The 16,603-nt window shown below is 42.7% G+C and overlaps 1 pseudogene across 1 annotated transcript in view; it reads right to left on the bottom strand.

Moving 5' to 3' along the window:
- LOC308515343 (histidine-rich glycoprotein-like) overlaps positions 1–16,603 on the bottom strand; it is a 285,767-nt pseudogene that overhangs the window by 122,126 nt on the left and 147,038 nt on the right. The gene's annotated exons all lie outside the window — the stretch shown is intronic.

The following is a 16,603-nucleotide window of genomic DNA, read 5'->3' as shown; positions in this document are numbered from 1 at the left end:
AGTGGCTGCTGGGTTCTTTTCCCAAGGGGTGCTTGCTCTCTGTCAGAGGTGGTATTGGCCTGCCTAACTAGTAAAAATTTCTGTCTGTGTTTGTGTACTAGGGACTTTGATTTGCTCTGTGATATTCCTGTGTTGGATTGAAATTTTGGAATTCTAGAGTAGATTTAAAGGTATTTGTGGCTTTTCTAGTTTGATTGGGACATTCAGGGGTGGGCTCACAGCTCTGCAGGGTGGAGAGATTTACTGGCCCTAACCCTGCCTGTGACTGTGTTTTGTTTAACTTGCTGTTTTCAACTGTTTATTAGAATCTAATAAACAGGGTTAACAAAAGGGCACTCTCGCTAGACCTGGAAGCCATTGGGACTTTGAAGTTCTCCAAGAGAGGAGGAGTCTGACTCAGAGACTGGCCGAAACCTCGTTGGGTTAGGAGAAACGGAGGCTGAATGTTGAGCATGTAGATTGCAGTTTGCTGGGCAGAGATCCAAGCCCAGTTGTATAGGGGTTGAGCTACCTGTGTGAAGCAAAACAACTTTCTCCTGTGCCAGAATACATTTTAAGGAAATTGAACAGACTGTGTTTATCGCTGGAAAGAAGAACTGGCTGCAGTGCACAGCCCTGACAGTAACCTGCAGAAAACTGTATAAAAGACTCAGATGATGCCTGCATCTTCATGGACATGGCTCCAAAGAGACAAGGACAATTTTGCCTTATATAGGAATGTCAAGAGTAGACTTTAGTATCTCATGTTTAGTAGCAGAAGATTTAGCTGCCTGAAGCGGCCATGGTGCCAATATTATGTTTCATTGTATTAATATGTTGTATTAACCTTCAATTCTCTTACAGGTTTAAATGTAGCTGTAGCTGCCAGCAGTTGCTGTGGATGGTGATGGTCTACAGTCCTTGGTAGTCTTTGGGAATAACTGGCAAGTGTCCAGTCTCCCACACTGAGGGCCATTGTTATAGCTATGTGTTAGCTGTCCTGGAAGGGGACTATGTGGGATGAACCCCAAAAGTAAAGGGTGTCTACCTGCCAAGAGGGCAGGTGCCCAACTGGGCAAAGAAGAATACCCATCAGGTTTTGGTTTTGAGAGACAGTTGACAGTTGGCAGCCTGTATACTGTCTTGCAGGTCTGCGTGACCATGCCGATGTCAGGGGTAGTACAAACCTCAACTGTAGAAAACTGGGAAAGGCTTGTTTGGAATAGAAGGTCTGAGGCATGGTTATGCATAGAAAGAAGGTTTAAAGGCTAACTTAAAAGTATGAAATTTAAAAAGGTTGTGTATGTGATAAAAAGAAGAAGAAAAATATTATAAGGAAATTAATCAAATAGTACAGGCCAGTAAGCCAGAGAGAGTAAATAATTTTCATTCTACCTCCCTAAACAGAGGGTAAAAAGTTATTCCAAAGTACTTAGGGGGGACTGATAAAAGAAATCCAACAGTTACTGTTTTGTTATAACTCTGAAGAATCCATGAAAAGGAATTGGCAAGGAAAATAAGAAAATCTTAGAGTAGATCAGTATGTTTTTCTCCTTATATAATTCCTCTAGAATTTGGCAATGCTTAGTAAATCATGGCAATACATTTATTTGCATAGATTCAATAAGACTGATTCCTAATAGTGGTTTTATTAACGGAAAACTTTGACTGGAGTATCATGTTTTAAAGAGCCCTGTCTGAGCTCTAAAGACTAAAAGCCAGCAAGAATGCCACGAAGAAAGCCTGGTATCCTGCTTGGGAGCCCTGAACATGGCTGGTGCTGGAGCATCAGGCCCATGCCCTACCATCACTGGCGGTTGGTCAGAGTAGAAGGGGAGCAATAAGGATGCCTCTGCATCCCTGCGGAACCTCCACACACTCTGGGCCGCAATGAGGTGGAGGGCTACTAAGATGGGCCTTAAAGCCTAGAGCGTGGGCTCAGGTGGAGTTGCTACAGGTGAGGGATTCACCTAACTCAGCAGATACTGCAGGCAGGCCTGATGACGGCTGGATGACTTGGCTTCCTGGCCCTACAGGGCACATTAAGATTCAATCATGAGATTCCAGCAAAGGTAGTCAGTTACCATTCTTGTTGTGTTTATGCAAACATCAGGCCAAATTAAATACAGTAGATAAATTAGTCTTGATTTGGCTTTTTAATAGCCATAGAGGAATTTTAAGAAGAAAAATTCTATTTCAATAGAAGTTGTTAAAGCTAAAATGGTTTCTTTCCCTTCCACTGGACCATTTGTTATAGTTTGTCTCTGCCAGGTCACAAGCCCAGCTCCTTCTGTGCCCAGGACAGCAGGGAGCCTGAGTGGAAGTTGACCTCTAACCAGACACACCCGCTGCAGATCACCCTCAAGAAGACAGCAGACCTCGCCGGACCCCTTGTAATCCTCCTAATGCTGTTGACTTCTGGCCCTTGCATTATTAACAGGCTAGTCCAATTTATCAAGAAGCATATAGGGGTGGTTTAGTTAATAGTTATGCACGCCCAGTACAGGCCTCTAGCAATGGTGAAATAGAAATGCAGTCCGCCTCATGATTGAGCCGGAAGTTCCAAGACAAAGAGGGGAATGAAAGGGTGAGGGCTACGCCCCCCATCTTACCCCGGATTCTCCATTTTTGGGCAGCTGCCATTAGCCATGTGCTCAGCAAGGAGCTTCTTCCCAGAAGCCCAAGCCTCTGCTAGCTACACCTAGGATTTCTTTAAACTAACCAATGATAATCAAGGGAAGTGTGTGCGTGCCATAGATACGACCACATCCTGTGTAACAAGACACCGACTTGCGCCTGGCCAATCGGCAGGGCCCACAGTCCTCTCTCCTCCCCTTACTCCAACCCCCCTATAAAACCTCTCTCCCCACAGAGCCCGGTCTCTCTCTCTGCCGCCTGCTGCTGCGTCGGTGAGTGTGGTGGACAGTGAGCTCGAGCTAGCTTGAATAAAGACTCTTTGCTTTTGCATTGGACTTGGCTGGCTCCCTGGTGGTCTTTTGGGGATCCCGAAATCTGGGCATAACATTAATCTGGGCATAACAGTCAGGAGTTGCTGGCAATTGTCCCATGTTGCTGGTGGGTGTGGAAAACAGTCTCAAGCAGGCCAATTAAAGCCTGAGGCTTCTTTGAGAAGGGGGGGGCGGGGTGTGCCTTCCAATTATAGAGGTCGCTCCTAGAGAATGGGACATAAACCCTGAATGGGCACCCTCCCACTTCCCCATCGATGGGGGGAGCCTCCCTCAAAGGAAGGATGGTGGAGGAGACCGTTCCCTCCTGGGGGGGCCTTTAGGAGCTGCCATACTCCAAGCCACTCTGAGTGTAGGACGCTGAGAAGGGGGCCTCCTCCCCTGACGCCTGGGCGTGGCATCTTGGCCCAGGGTTGTAAGGAGGAGGAAGTACCGCCTCTTCCATGGGTGGGGGCAAAACAGGAGGAGGCTCCTGCTTCTTAGCAGCATTCTCTGGTTTCTGGGCTTTTTCAATTCCTGCCTTCGGTCTTACAACCCAGTGCCCGAGCCCCTGTTCGAAGGGCACAATTCTGTAGCCAGGACGGAAGATTCTGGACTAAGGCCAGCCACTGATTCCCAGCCACATGGGAATTGATCTGGGTGTCCCGGAATCCCAGTAATGACATTCCAGACCGCCCCAATCAACTGGGTATCAAAAAAGCCCACCCCGAAAGCAGGCCATTCTGACTCACACAGTGCTCTGAGCCTTCCCGCTGAAAGCTTAACACCATAATCAGCCCCTTCCACAAACCCTTCCTTGAAATGCTTCAGCATACACCCTAGGGGGGGGTTTCTGAGAGCTCGGTCCACCTCCCATAGTGACAGTGGGGCAAGGGGGTGGTGCAGGGATACTTTCTGCTTCTAGGGCTAGGAGAGGTGTGCGATCACCATTGCGCCTCTGCTTCTACTGGCGCTGCTGCGCTGGTGAGTGTGCGGGATCGATGTGTGTGAGTGTGTGAGTGAAGGAGAGAGAGAGAGAGAGAGAAGTTAAACCGCTCGCGGAGTCCGCCAGGGACTGTGAGGAGAAAGTTGTCCTGGAGTTCGGTGTTAATCCTGTGAAATGGAATCTTTAATCAGGGAGGGACAATATACAGATTAGGAAGAAAGAGTAGAGAGTCACCTCCTCTGGGGTGAAGTCCCTTAAAGATCCCTGATAAACTAGATGAGTAATCCATTCATCTAATTCTAATCCCTCAATCGTTAAAGAGGCTGGATGGCACCACTCAAAGTCCTCCAAGAGGATTTCGTCGAAATGACAAATCCGACAAACAAGACACCTAGGGCTCACAAACAAAACCAAAAACCAAAACCAAGAGTAACATCTGACGTCTCAGGGAACTCCCAGGATGGAGAAGTTATGGCTGTCTCCAGCCCTTCTCGCGATCCGAAAATGACTGGTCCCAAGAACCAAAACTCACTTCTGGAGGGTTTTTCCTGGTGACTCCTAGGAATATTTTAGGGACGGATCAAGGCCCCTTAACCACCCTCGGATCCAAAGGGAAGTTCTCCGGGGACCTGGAACGTCTCAGGTTGCGCACGCTGTGGTTGGCAAACTGCGGCTAGTGAGCCACATGCCCCTCTTTGGCCCCTTGAGTGTGGCTCTTCCTAAGCCTTAGGAGTACCCTAATTAAGTTAATAACAATGTACCTATCTATATAGTTTAAGTTTAAAAAATTTGGCTCTTAAAAGAAATTTCAGTCGTTGTACTGTTGATGTTTGGCTCTGTTGACTAATGACTTTGCTGACCACTGCGAGCTTCCTCAGGCTCTGCGACGGCCCTAGGGGAGGTTGGCCTCCCTTGGCGCCTGAAACAGCTGAATCTCGCTGGGGAGCCTCCAAATGGTGTATTGTACCCCTTGAATCACACAAGGACGCCTCAAGAAGTCGAATTAAGGAGCTACATTTATTTCAAAGCTGGGACTACAGTGGGCAATATGCTCTCCAAATCTCGTAGTGCCCTTTTGGCTGAAACATCAGACTTATATAGGCAAAAAACTCAAAGGTATTGATTACATCTCAAGGTTTGGAATGAGGAATCTGGTTTGCAAAAAGCAGTTTGTTACAGAAGCTTAGCTTGAGCAAGTTAGTTATAAAGATTATAGTTTCGGGTCTTGGGACCACTGAGCCAAGAGAAACACATTATCTGGAGCCACTGAGGCCATTTAGAGTAATTGTGCTGTCATGATCTCCAGGTGCAGAGGAATGTGTTTCCAGAGACCAGTAAGATCACTGTCAATGAGGGTGTTCAAACCACAATCAATGGAGTATTCAATCGAATGAGATAACTTATTTCAAAGCTTTCCAGGGAACTCTGAAAGGTTTGTGGCTCTAAGTGGGCTCTTGAGGGTCATGGGGGCATCAATGACCCACCTTTACTTCACCCTGCCCTCTCCCTTTAAATGAGAATTTTTTTTTGGCCCCTATATATTAAAGTCTTGATTTTTTTTAAAGTTAAAAGTTTGATATTTAACCTCTGCCCACTCTTGAAAGCTCACTAAAATAATGGTAAATGTTTTCTTTCTTTCTTTCTTTCTTTCTTTCTTTCTTTCTTTCTTTCTTTCTTTCTCTCCTTCTCTCTCTCTCTCTCTCTCTCTCTCTCTCTCTCTCTCTCTCTCCTCCCTTCCTTCCTTCCTTCTTTTAATATTTTTATTTTATTATTTTTTATTCTTTTAAAATTGACTTCAGCAAGAAGAAGGGAGAGGGGGGAGAGAGCAATAGAAACATCAATGATGTGAGAGAATCATTGATCGGCTTCCTCTGAACACCCCCAATATGGACCAAGCCCACAACCTAGGCATGTGCCCTGACTGTGAATCAAACTGTGACCTCCTGGTTCAAAGGTTGATGTTCAACCACTGAGCCACACTAACCGGGCTAAAAGTCTTGTTTAAAGAATGTACACACTAGAGAAAATTGGAAACAGAAAACAGCTCACAAAGCTGCTTAAACTGGGTAGCAAATGGGGGAAATGATGACAAAATTAGCAGATAGAAGAAAGCTTGCCGGGGTCTAACCCCAGCAGGTCCAGGGGTCCCCAGAGGTGTGGACAGAGTCAGTGAAGAAGGAATGACACAGAGACAGCGTTCAGTTGATCAGCAGCCTAGCCAGGATCTCCAGCCAGGATCTCCAGCCAAGTTCTGGTCTGGATCTCCAGAGAGGTTCTGCTCTGGATCTCCAGCGAAGTTCTGGTTAGGATCTCCAGCCAGGTTCTGTGTCCATGGTCTCTTGCTAGGTTCTCCAGACAGGTTCTCCAGGTTCTCCAGCCAGGTTCTGTCCAGGTTCTCCAGCCAGGTTCAGTCACCAGGTTCTAGTCAGGTTCCCTTGCCATTTCTGGAGTCAGGTTCAGTCCAGGATCTTTTGCTATGTTCTCTCGCTAGGTTCTGTCTCTAGGTTCTGAGGCCAGTTTCTGTCCAGGATCTTTTGCCATGTTCTCTCCAGCGAAGTTCTTCTGTCTCTAGAGAACGTTCTGTGTAGGTTCTGTGCCAATTTCTGTCTCTCTTGATTCTGCCTTCTAAGTTCTGTGTTCTAAGTTCTGTCTTGTTACATCTGTATTTATACCAGTTGATTCCAATCCTATCAATCTCTATTCCAAAAGTTAGGGCGTTTCTTATCTCCATTCCAGGGACTAAAGATTATGTAGCTTAAGCATGATTGTTCGTAGTTAAAATGATTAATTACCCGCCTGGCACTTAGTTAAGAGGTTTTATTCCCTCCCTAACTTCAGGGGGAAATCCCTACCTGGGGATTGAACCTTTCTCGGAGAGGTGACCTTGGTAAAAACACAGCGCCAAGAAGGTGAGCAAACATATTAAGAACAGTATGCCATATATGCCAGGTCCCTTGAAACAGCAAGGATGGACTGGCTCCCGGCAAATTCCCCCTTTTTTATTTTTTAAAAGCAGGCATTAAAAAGAAAAGCCCGAAATGCTCTCTTGTATCCATTTTAAGAGTAGGATTGGCGCTTTCCGCTATTACCTGAGTCCTGATCTATCACCCCAGGGAGAGCTTGCCAATCCTGCACTTTCCCAGGGTGAAATGGCTGCAGTGGGGTTAAGGATAAGGCTCCTTGGGCCTACCTCCTCCCATGCCTTTACATTTACCTTTCCTTCCTCAGAAAAGCATGGACATACTTCTTGTATAAAACGTTCTGTCTGACTGGGAGTAACCTTAATTCCTCTGCTAGCAAGCGTATGTGTTAAAAGATCAATACAGAGTCTTATTTCTTTAGACTCAGTGTGGCACATCTTCTTAATCTAAAGATCAATACAAGAGTCTTTCTTTGGACTCAATATGGCACATCTTCTCAATCTAAGTTCTGTACTATCCACCTTCTTACCCTACTTATCCTCTATAGGGGGGTCTGCAGTACCCTGGTGGAGTCCTATCCGTCCCGAGTGTGGGGTTCTCAATGGGGAGGGCTTACCTGGGGGAATCCTGTTCCAGGGGTTCCCAAAGGTGTGGACGGAGTCGGCGAAGACTATTCACCCTCTTCCTACGGTGGAGTCCTATCCATCCCGAGAGTGGGGCTTACCTAGGGGTCCCTGTTCGGGGGCCATATGCCGGGGTCCAACCCCAGCGGGTCCAGGGGTCCCCAAAGGTGTGGACAGAGTCAGCGAAGAAGGAAGGACACGGAGACAGTGTTCAGTTGATCAGCAGCCTAGCCAGGATCTCCAGCCAGGATTTCCAGCCAGGATCCCCAGCCAAGTTCTGGTCTGGATCTCCAGAGAGGTTCTGGTTAGGATCTCCAGGTTCTCCAGTGAAGTTCTGGTTAGGAGCTCCAGCCAAGTTCTGTGTCCATGTTCTCTTGCTAGGTTCCCCAGCCAGGTTCTCCAGGTTCTCCAGCCAGGTTCTGTAGCCATGTTCCCTCGCTAGGTTCTCCAGCCAGGTTCTGTCCAGGTTCTCCAGCCAGGTTCAGTCACCAGGTTCTAGTCAGGTTCTCTTGTCAATTTCTGTAGTCAGGTTCAGTCCAGGATCTTTTGCCATGTTCTCTCCAGCGTAGTTCTTCTGTCTGTAGGTTCTGTGTGGGTTCTGTCTTCTAAGTTCTGTGTGTAGGTTCTGTCTTCTTCGTTCTGTCTTCTGTTGTCTTGTTACAACTGTATTTATACCAGTTGATTCCAATCCTGTCAATCTCTATTCCAAAGGTTAGGGCATTTGTTATCTCCATTCCAGGGAGTAAAGATTATGTAGCTTAAGCATGATTGTTCGTAGTTAAAGTGATTAACTACCCGCCTGGCACTTAGTTAAGGGATTTTATTCCCTCCCTAACTTCAGGGGAAAATCCCTACCTGGGGATTGAACCTTTCTCGGAGAGGTGACCTTGGTTAAAACATATAGTGCCAAGAAGGTGAGCAAACATATTAAGAACAGTATGCCATATATGCCAGGTCCCTTGAAACAGCAAGGATGGACTGGCTCCCGGCAAAAGCTTAGTCCTAAACTGGGAGTGGGAAAAGCTGGTAAATAACCTCATTTATATTGGAGAACCAAAGACTCCAGGAATTGGTACAACCTTGTTCCTTTGGACATGGGCATGTGAGAATAAAACAGGAACACTGGTAGAAAATTTGTTTAAAAAAGAAATTTGAATTTGCCAGAACAGAGGAGCAAAATCATGGTCTGGAATGTGTAAACCACTTGTTTCTAACTGTTTTGGGTTAGGGAAGATAAGGCCTTGTGATTTGCCATCTGGCTGTAAATTGCTCAGCCATGTAACTCTCTGTCTCATTTTCCTCACTTCATTTGTCAAGGAATATTCCTAGTTTTTTACTAACCAGTCTCAGAATCATGTATGGGCAAAAGCAATTGCTCAGGGTCTTAAGCACAGAAGAATAAAGAAAAGTGGAAACAATGTTCACAAATGCTCATACATTGGTAGGGTGTATACCCTACTATTCAAGAGGCCAACCAGAGGCCAAAGAGCAAACCCTGGTTGGCTCTGTCCTTATGAAGAGGGCCTTCAAAGGATCCTCATATATAGATGAGCGGAGAGTGTCTTCTCAGTTCCTTCCTGTGCATATGCGATTAACCTCCTACCTCCTAAATACCAGCACTAAGCCTGTGCCAATCACATTCCCTTTGATGAGTTGCTGTGCCCTTCCCCCTGCCATATACATGTAATCTACATGGAGGATCCTCAGGCACCCACATGGAATTCTGGGACATGAACCTTCTATTGTCAAATGCATTTCTGTTTCCTGTCTTTCTCCAGCTCCAAGCAGCAGTTGACCTCCTCTGATTTTGATTTAGATACTCAAATTAAAGAAAACTAGAATCTGGATCCCAAATCTGAAAGACAATAGAATAGCCCAATTCTATACACTACTGACTCATTTCTTTCCAAGTGCAATGTAATGAGAATAAATGTGAAATTAAACTAGAAAAAAGAAAAAACAGACATCAGGAATTCCTGCCTTTCTCCATGTAGTTAGGCATAATTTCCTCATTCAATCTGGCTTGTCTCAAGATTTTTTCTACAAAGATAGTAAAATAGTATCTCTCTGATTTGAGGCCTCTCATGAAGTTGTACTTAAAATTTGGTGGTCAATGACATAGAGAACTATGGTTTATCATCTCATATTATTAGACTTGAAGAAGGCTAACCTTCATACTCAAAGGTCTGCTTACTTCTCTATAAATATTTTGCTATGTCATAGATTTTACTTTTCTGTTCTATTTGCTGCTATATCAGCAGGCCTGGCTAAGACCTATCACAGGCATATACTGAACAATATATTCTGTTACTATTGGCACCAAATGTAGAATTCTATTTTGATCATATTAAGTTTGACATTCAAGTAGAGCTGTTGAGTAGGCAGTTGAATATAGGAGTCTGCAGTCTTGGGGAGGGGGCGGAAGAAACCAGATAATAAGATCTCAATTTGGTAGTCATTGACATATGTAGACATTTAAAATCATCGAACTGGATAGTATTTCCTAGGGAGTGAGTGTAGAATTATAAGGGTCAAGCCCAAGCTGAGAACCTAACATAGAAATGTGTCAAAGTGCAGTAACACCCCAAGACTCTTGGCAAAAGTCAAGAGAGAATGGATCTAACAGGTGACTTTTTTCCACCCAGGGCTAAATGGGTTCTTTTAGGAAAAAGCAGGCCCTGCTAGAGATGAGCTAATAATCAAAACACACATGGAAAAATTTCACCATGCATGAGGGTCAGTATGTACAATAAGCAGCCGGATTCAGTGGCCATGAGCTTCAGATAATAGAAAGAGTATCTGAAAGACATTATGAAATAAGAACATGTCAAATGTCAAAGACACAGAACAATTAAATCCCTAGGGAAAGAACAACACTACAAAGAACAACACTACAAAGGTGTCCAAAGCCAAATTTTGATATATGCAAAAGTAAGTCCATACTTAGGAGAAACAAAGTTACAATCTAATTTCTAAGAAACAAACAACTAGTCTGAAACAAGACCTTTCCCTTAACAAACAGGCAATTTGAATGTCCCATTGGGAATTTCCCTTTCTCTATTAGTCCCTCACTCCTCAGGCCTCTCCCTTTAGTCATCAAAACAATTCTTTTAATCAGAGAGCCTTAAAGTTTAGCCTTCAGTATCAACCAGGGCTCTCTAATGCACAGATTGCTGGAAATTTGCATTTCTAATAATTGCCCAGATAAAAGTTGATGCTGCTTGACTCAGGACCATCCTTGAAAACCACTGCTTTGGGAGGTAAGCTCAGGAATGGATTTGAAATATTTTTATTTAAGTTGAGAATTTATACATTTTTGACTATCAAAACTTTATGATTAAGTGATGAAACAGCACCTTCTTCAAGTAGTACCTTCAGCCAGTTCCACAATTCTACAGCATAGCATTGTTTGCAGTATAAATTCAGTCTGTACATATATAAGGTGTCCCCAAAATGTACACATACACTTTGAATAATTATTATGTTAGTGTTTATTAAAATACATTTCATTTTCAAAATTGAGCTATCAGCTGTTAAAATGTGTATACATTTTTAGAGACACTCTGTATACACAAATTTTAAAATTTTCAACATAGCTATCTTGAACATTTGCACAGTCTCTGTGACAAAAGTTAAAATCCAAGGACAAAAAATACAACTTTTTGCTATGTAGCAGAAAGAAATAATGTGTTTATGTTCCTACTAATGGCTTGCTTTTTGAATCAAGTGGGTTTTGAAGATAATTTAAAAGCTCACAGGAAATCAGAATAAAGTATGTAGTACAGTTAATAGTATTGTATCAATGCTAATTTCTTAATTTTGATAATTGTACTATGATCATATATGATATTTACATTGTGGGAAGCTGGATAAAAGGATGATACAAAAATTATCTGTATTACTTTTGAAACTCTTCTTTAAGTCTAAAATTTTGTCACAATAAGAAGTTTTAAAAACTCATAGGGAGAAGAGCACTCTTGTGTATTTGTACTTGTGCATCAAAGAAAGTTTTCACCTATGGAAAAACTACCTGGGTTTCATTGTTTATTTCTACATGATAGTTCAGTTCACATGTTCTTTCTACTTCACTGTCTCAGGTTATTTTCAGAGGTAGTTTAAATGAGTTTAACTGGGATACCACTGAGCTTTGGTAGAGGTGTTCAAAATGCCTGCAGGTGAAGTTTTTTGAAATTGGTAACATTTCACTATATTTTCCTCTTTAAACCAGTAACATATCTACAAGATTAAATTCCAAAGAGGTATAAAAGTACTTACAGTCATTCTCTTACTATTGTCTAGCTGACACCTAATTACTGTATTCTCTCTAGATTCCACCAATGATATTAAAATTTTCTGTATTCTTCTGTATTTGTTAAGGCACAAGAAAGGAAATGGTGTCTATTTTACAGAAAATAAGAGCATAATTTCCTTTTCAACATCACTCATTCTTTTTTTTTTTTTTTTTTTTTTTACTTAATATATTTTGGAGGCATCATTTCCATATCTGCATAATAAGCTTCCTGATCCTTTCTTAGGGCTGCATTGTATTCCATTGCATGGATGTACACAGTTTATTTCACTGATCCCTTCAATGGACATTTAGACACTTTCCACCTTTTGCCACTACACACATCACTCTATGAACTGTTTTGCAATTGGGAGAATGTTGTTTTATTATACTCACTTTTTGATTTACAATAATACACCCTGTACAAAATGCAACAGAGCATGAGGGTCAGTGGTGCAAAAGAAGTCTTCCTCATAGCCCCTTCCTTCCAGCTCCTCTCCCCAGAGGTAACCACTGCTACTTGCTTCTTTGCTATGAGTACTATTTCCAGCCACTTTTATCCAATTGTTAAAAAACCCTTGACTACTGTGTCGGTCCTTCCTTCCTTTTTATCTCCCTCCTCCCCTGCCTTGTTCTTCTACAACTTTTCTCTTTCTCCTTCTCCTCCTTTTTCTTCTTTAAGGTTTCTACTTTGACATTTTATTTATCAGGGCCTTAAACAAGATTCTTTTACTATGTGTCCTGTAAAGTGTATCCCAACATTGTTAACAGACAAGGGTATTCCAAACCTGGGGGTCCATTGTCATTTAGAAGTCTTCTGTGGATAGCCATTGTGCCCACCCATTCTAACAGGTGCTCACAAGCGTGAGTGTGCTCATATGAGCCACTCTTCACTAGGTTCCTTAGGAGGGGAGGTGTGCTCCTCTTAGTCTTAACAATGCTTTCAACGATGAGGGGCTGACAAGAAAGGGCAGCCCTTACAGGATAGGAGAGCAATTCTGGGAAAACACCACAGCATACAAGTCATGCCTGTTCACTACTGGTCTCCCCTCCTAATTGGTGATTGCTGTGCTGGACAAGGTGAGAGAGCCAATCTTTGTTATTCTGGGGAGCAGCAAAACCGTTGGAGTGAAAGTAACACCCTGTAAATGTCCAAAGTTACAGAATTTGCAGTCAATTTATAGAAATGAATAACAAATGAAAAAGTAGGCATGGATAAACAATATTAGCAAAGCTGGCTGAAAATGACAAATGGATATTTTATACTGGCTACACAGAGGTAACAGTAGAAATTGTTATTCTTTCAGCAGTTGGAAACTGCATTATTTTTACACTTGTGTTCAATCATGAAGTACTTAAAAGCATCACCAGGATTTGTATAAACATGACACACTTGTGAAAAGTGAGAGTACACACCCAGAATGGTGAAACCAATTTTGCTACAATGTCAGAACATAGTTTAGGCAAAAAACTTTTATCTCCTTCATGTTAACAACAGATGACATATCTTGAGACATACCCTGTTTCTTTTCTCAAACTACAAGTCATCTCTCCACTATTATATGTAATTTAAAAAATGTTATTAGCCTTAATGTAGCTTTGATTTGTACATATGTACTTATATGGTCATGTTAGTTTGAATAACAATACTTAAAACTTTAAAACCCTAGCTTTCGCGTAGCTGGCATGGCTCAATGGTTGAGGTCTACCTATTAATCAGGAGATCATGGTTCGATTCCCGGTCAGGGCACATGCCTGGGTTGTGGGCTCAATCCCCATTGAAGGGAATGCAGGAGGCAGGCAATCAATGATTCTCTCTCATCAGTCATCTTTCTATTTCTCTCTCTGCCTCTCCCTACTTCTCTGAAATCAATAAAAAGAAAATGCTGGGGTCCAACCCCAGTGGGTCCAGGGGTCTCCAAAGGTGTGGACGGAGTCGGCGAAGAAGGAATGACACGGAGACAGCGTTCAGTTGATCAGCAGCCTAGCCAGGATCTCCAGCCAAGTTCTGGTCTGGATCTCCAGCGAAGTTCTGTTTAGGATCTCCAGCCAGGTTCTCCGTCCATGTTCTCTTGCTAGGTTCTCCAGGTTCTCCAGCCAGGTTCAGTCACCAGGTTCTAGTCAGGTTCTCTTGCCATGTTCTATCCAGGTTCTGTAGCCAGGTTCTGTCTCTAGGTTCTTCAGCCAGGTTCTCTCGCTAGGTTCTGTCTCTAGGTTCTGTGGCCAGTTTCTGTCCAGGATCTTTTGCCATGTTCTCTCCAGCGAAGTTCTTCTGTCTCTAGGTTCTGTGTAGGTTCTGTGTGTAGGTTCTGTGTGTAGGTTCTGTCTTCTAAGTTCTGTCTTCTTAGTTCTGTGTTCTAAGTTCTGTGTTCTTACATCTGTATTTATACCAGTTGATTCCAATCCTATCAATCTCTATTCCAAAGGTTAGGGCGTTTCTTATCGCCATTCCAGGGAGTAAAGATTATGTAGCTTAAGCATGATTGTTCATAATTAAAGTGATTAATTACCCGCCTGGCACTTAGTTAAGAGGTTTTATTCCCTCCCTAACTTCAGGGGAAAACCCTACCTGGGGAAACAACCTTTCTCAGAGACCTTGGTTAAAACACATAGTGTCAAGAAGGTGAGCAAACATATTAAGAACAGTATGCCATATATGTCAAGTCCCTTGAAACAGCAAGCATGGACCGGCTCCCGGCAAGAAAATTAAAAAACATAATAAAACACTAGCTTTAAAACAACTTTATCAAGTCCAGAGTGGCGCAAAAGTAGGTTTACAATTGTGAGTATATGAAATAGAGTTTATTTGTGTATTACTATTTATTAATTATTGTTTTACTTTCCATACAAACCATTGTAAATCTAATTTTTCCCCACCCTGTTTATCATAATTGTATGTTTATATTTATTTCATCTCAATTTGAGTTTTCTGATGGAAAAAGTGTTCATGCATAGAGATATATACATAAAAACATGCATGGATGCTGTGTAGGAACTATGCATTTTATTTTTCTTTGTATTGGAAAACAATTCTTTATGAGTTTCTGCATGATTCTGTACGTGTTAAGAGCAGAAGCAATGTCTAACTTTGTTCTGGACTGTCTCTCAAAGCTGTTTGTACAAAGATTAGCCCCAGGAGATAGAGATTGTGACTCCGTCCAGAGCAAAGGGAAATTTTACTTATTTTCCTTTATAATAATGTCTCCTTCTAGCACAAGGGTCATGCTGTCTTACTGCTCATTACAATATATTTGCGTTCTTTAAACTTGGGGTTCCTCTCCTGTAATGCAATCCCCTGTGTGTACCATTCAGATATCAACTGACTTTCTTTGGGTCACTTGAGGGCATTGGGTACTTGCAGACTGTAAAATGCTGGGGTTTCTGGGAATAATATTGTCTCAAACCCAGGAGTCTTGTGTCTTCTGTCAGCGTCCATGAAACTGTGGAAGGCTAACTTGTTAGAAATTAGACTAAAATCTTTGATTTTTAACAGTTCTTGGCACAATTTAAAGATTTTTTAAAGTCCCCAGTTAAATATTGGTTATTAACTAAGTATCTCAGTAATCAATTAGTCCAAAATTCCAAAGAAAATTTGGGATTTTAGAAAAATATACTAAATGAGCCAAAGTTCAATATAATGCTGTTTTAAAACTTTTACCAAAGAGAGATCACATGTTATAAATTTACATATAAAGGGTAAGTGGAGGAACTCTATAGTTTCTCATAAATTGTAATACTGTCTGAACTTTTGGAGACCAGTTTCTAATGACACCAGTCATTCAAATAAAATCTCAATCCAGTCGTATGCCCGTACTTACTAGTATGTTTCCAGACTTTAAAATATTAGTGCGAGCAATAATAATTTGTAAGGCAAGTGTTTCAAATTTTAGAGCTTTAATTTAGCATTGTTTAAAAACATATTTTATTGATTTTTTTTTACAGAGAGAAAGAGAGAGGGATAGAGAATTAGAAACATGGATGAGAGAGAAACGTAGATCAGCTGCCCCCTGCACACCCCCTACTGGGGATGTGCCTGCAACCAAGGTACATCACCTTGATTGGAATCGAACCTGGGACCCTTCAGTCCCCAGGCCGACGCTCTATCCACTGAGTCAAACCGATCAGGGCAAATTTAGGATTTTTAAAAATGCTAAATTTCTCACATTAAACAAAATGTTATGATTGCATTTTTATTTCTCACATGGCAAAACCAGGAGATATATAACTATATTTCACATCTGGAATATCTTACCTAATAATAGACAAACATGGTAAGTGACCATACCTTCACTACACCTCCCATGGCTAATCAGCGAGATATGCAAATTAACTGCCAACAACGATGGTGGCCAGCAGCCACGGAGCTGGAGCGAGCAGGAGGTTTGCTTGCTCCAGTGATGGAGGAAGCCAAGGTTCCCCGCCTGCCGCGGCCGGCTCTAAGCTCCTCTCAAGGCTACAAAGTTTCAATTATAGAAGGTAAATAACCCCAGATACCTGCTTTCAGCAGGCTGTGGCCATGGAGCTGGAGTGAGCAGGAGGCTTGCTTGCTCTAGTGATGAAGGAAGCCAGTCTGATTCCACTCAAAAAGCAACAAAGTTTCAATTATAGAAGGTAAACCCCAGATACCTGCTTTCAGCAGGCTGCGGCCATGGAGCTGTAGCAAGCAGGAGGCTTGCTTGCCCCTGCGATGGAAGAATATAGAAAGTAAATAAACCCCAGATACCTGCTTCTAGTCGCCATTGCCACAGAGCTGGAGCAAATAAAAAACAAAAAAGGAAAGGCTGGGAGCTTCAGTTGCAAGGGGCCTTGGTTAGTCTGAAAACAGCCATCAGTCCCTCACTAAGGCTGGCCAGGCACCCCAGTGGGGACCCCCACCCTGAAGGGGGTTTGGGCAACCTGCA

The sequence above is a fragment of the Myotis nattereri genome, assembly GCF_964212035.1.
Source record: "Myotis nattereri genome assembly, chromosome: 3".
Lineage (NCBI taxonomy): Eukaryota > Metazoa > Chordata > Mammalia > Chiroptera > Vespertilionidae > Myotis > Myotis nattereri.
Note: the sequence above shows the minus strand (reverse complement) of the source record. Positions and strands in the feature narration are given on the sequence as shown.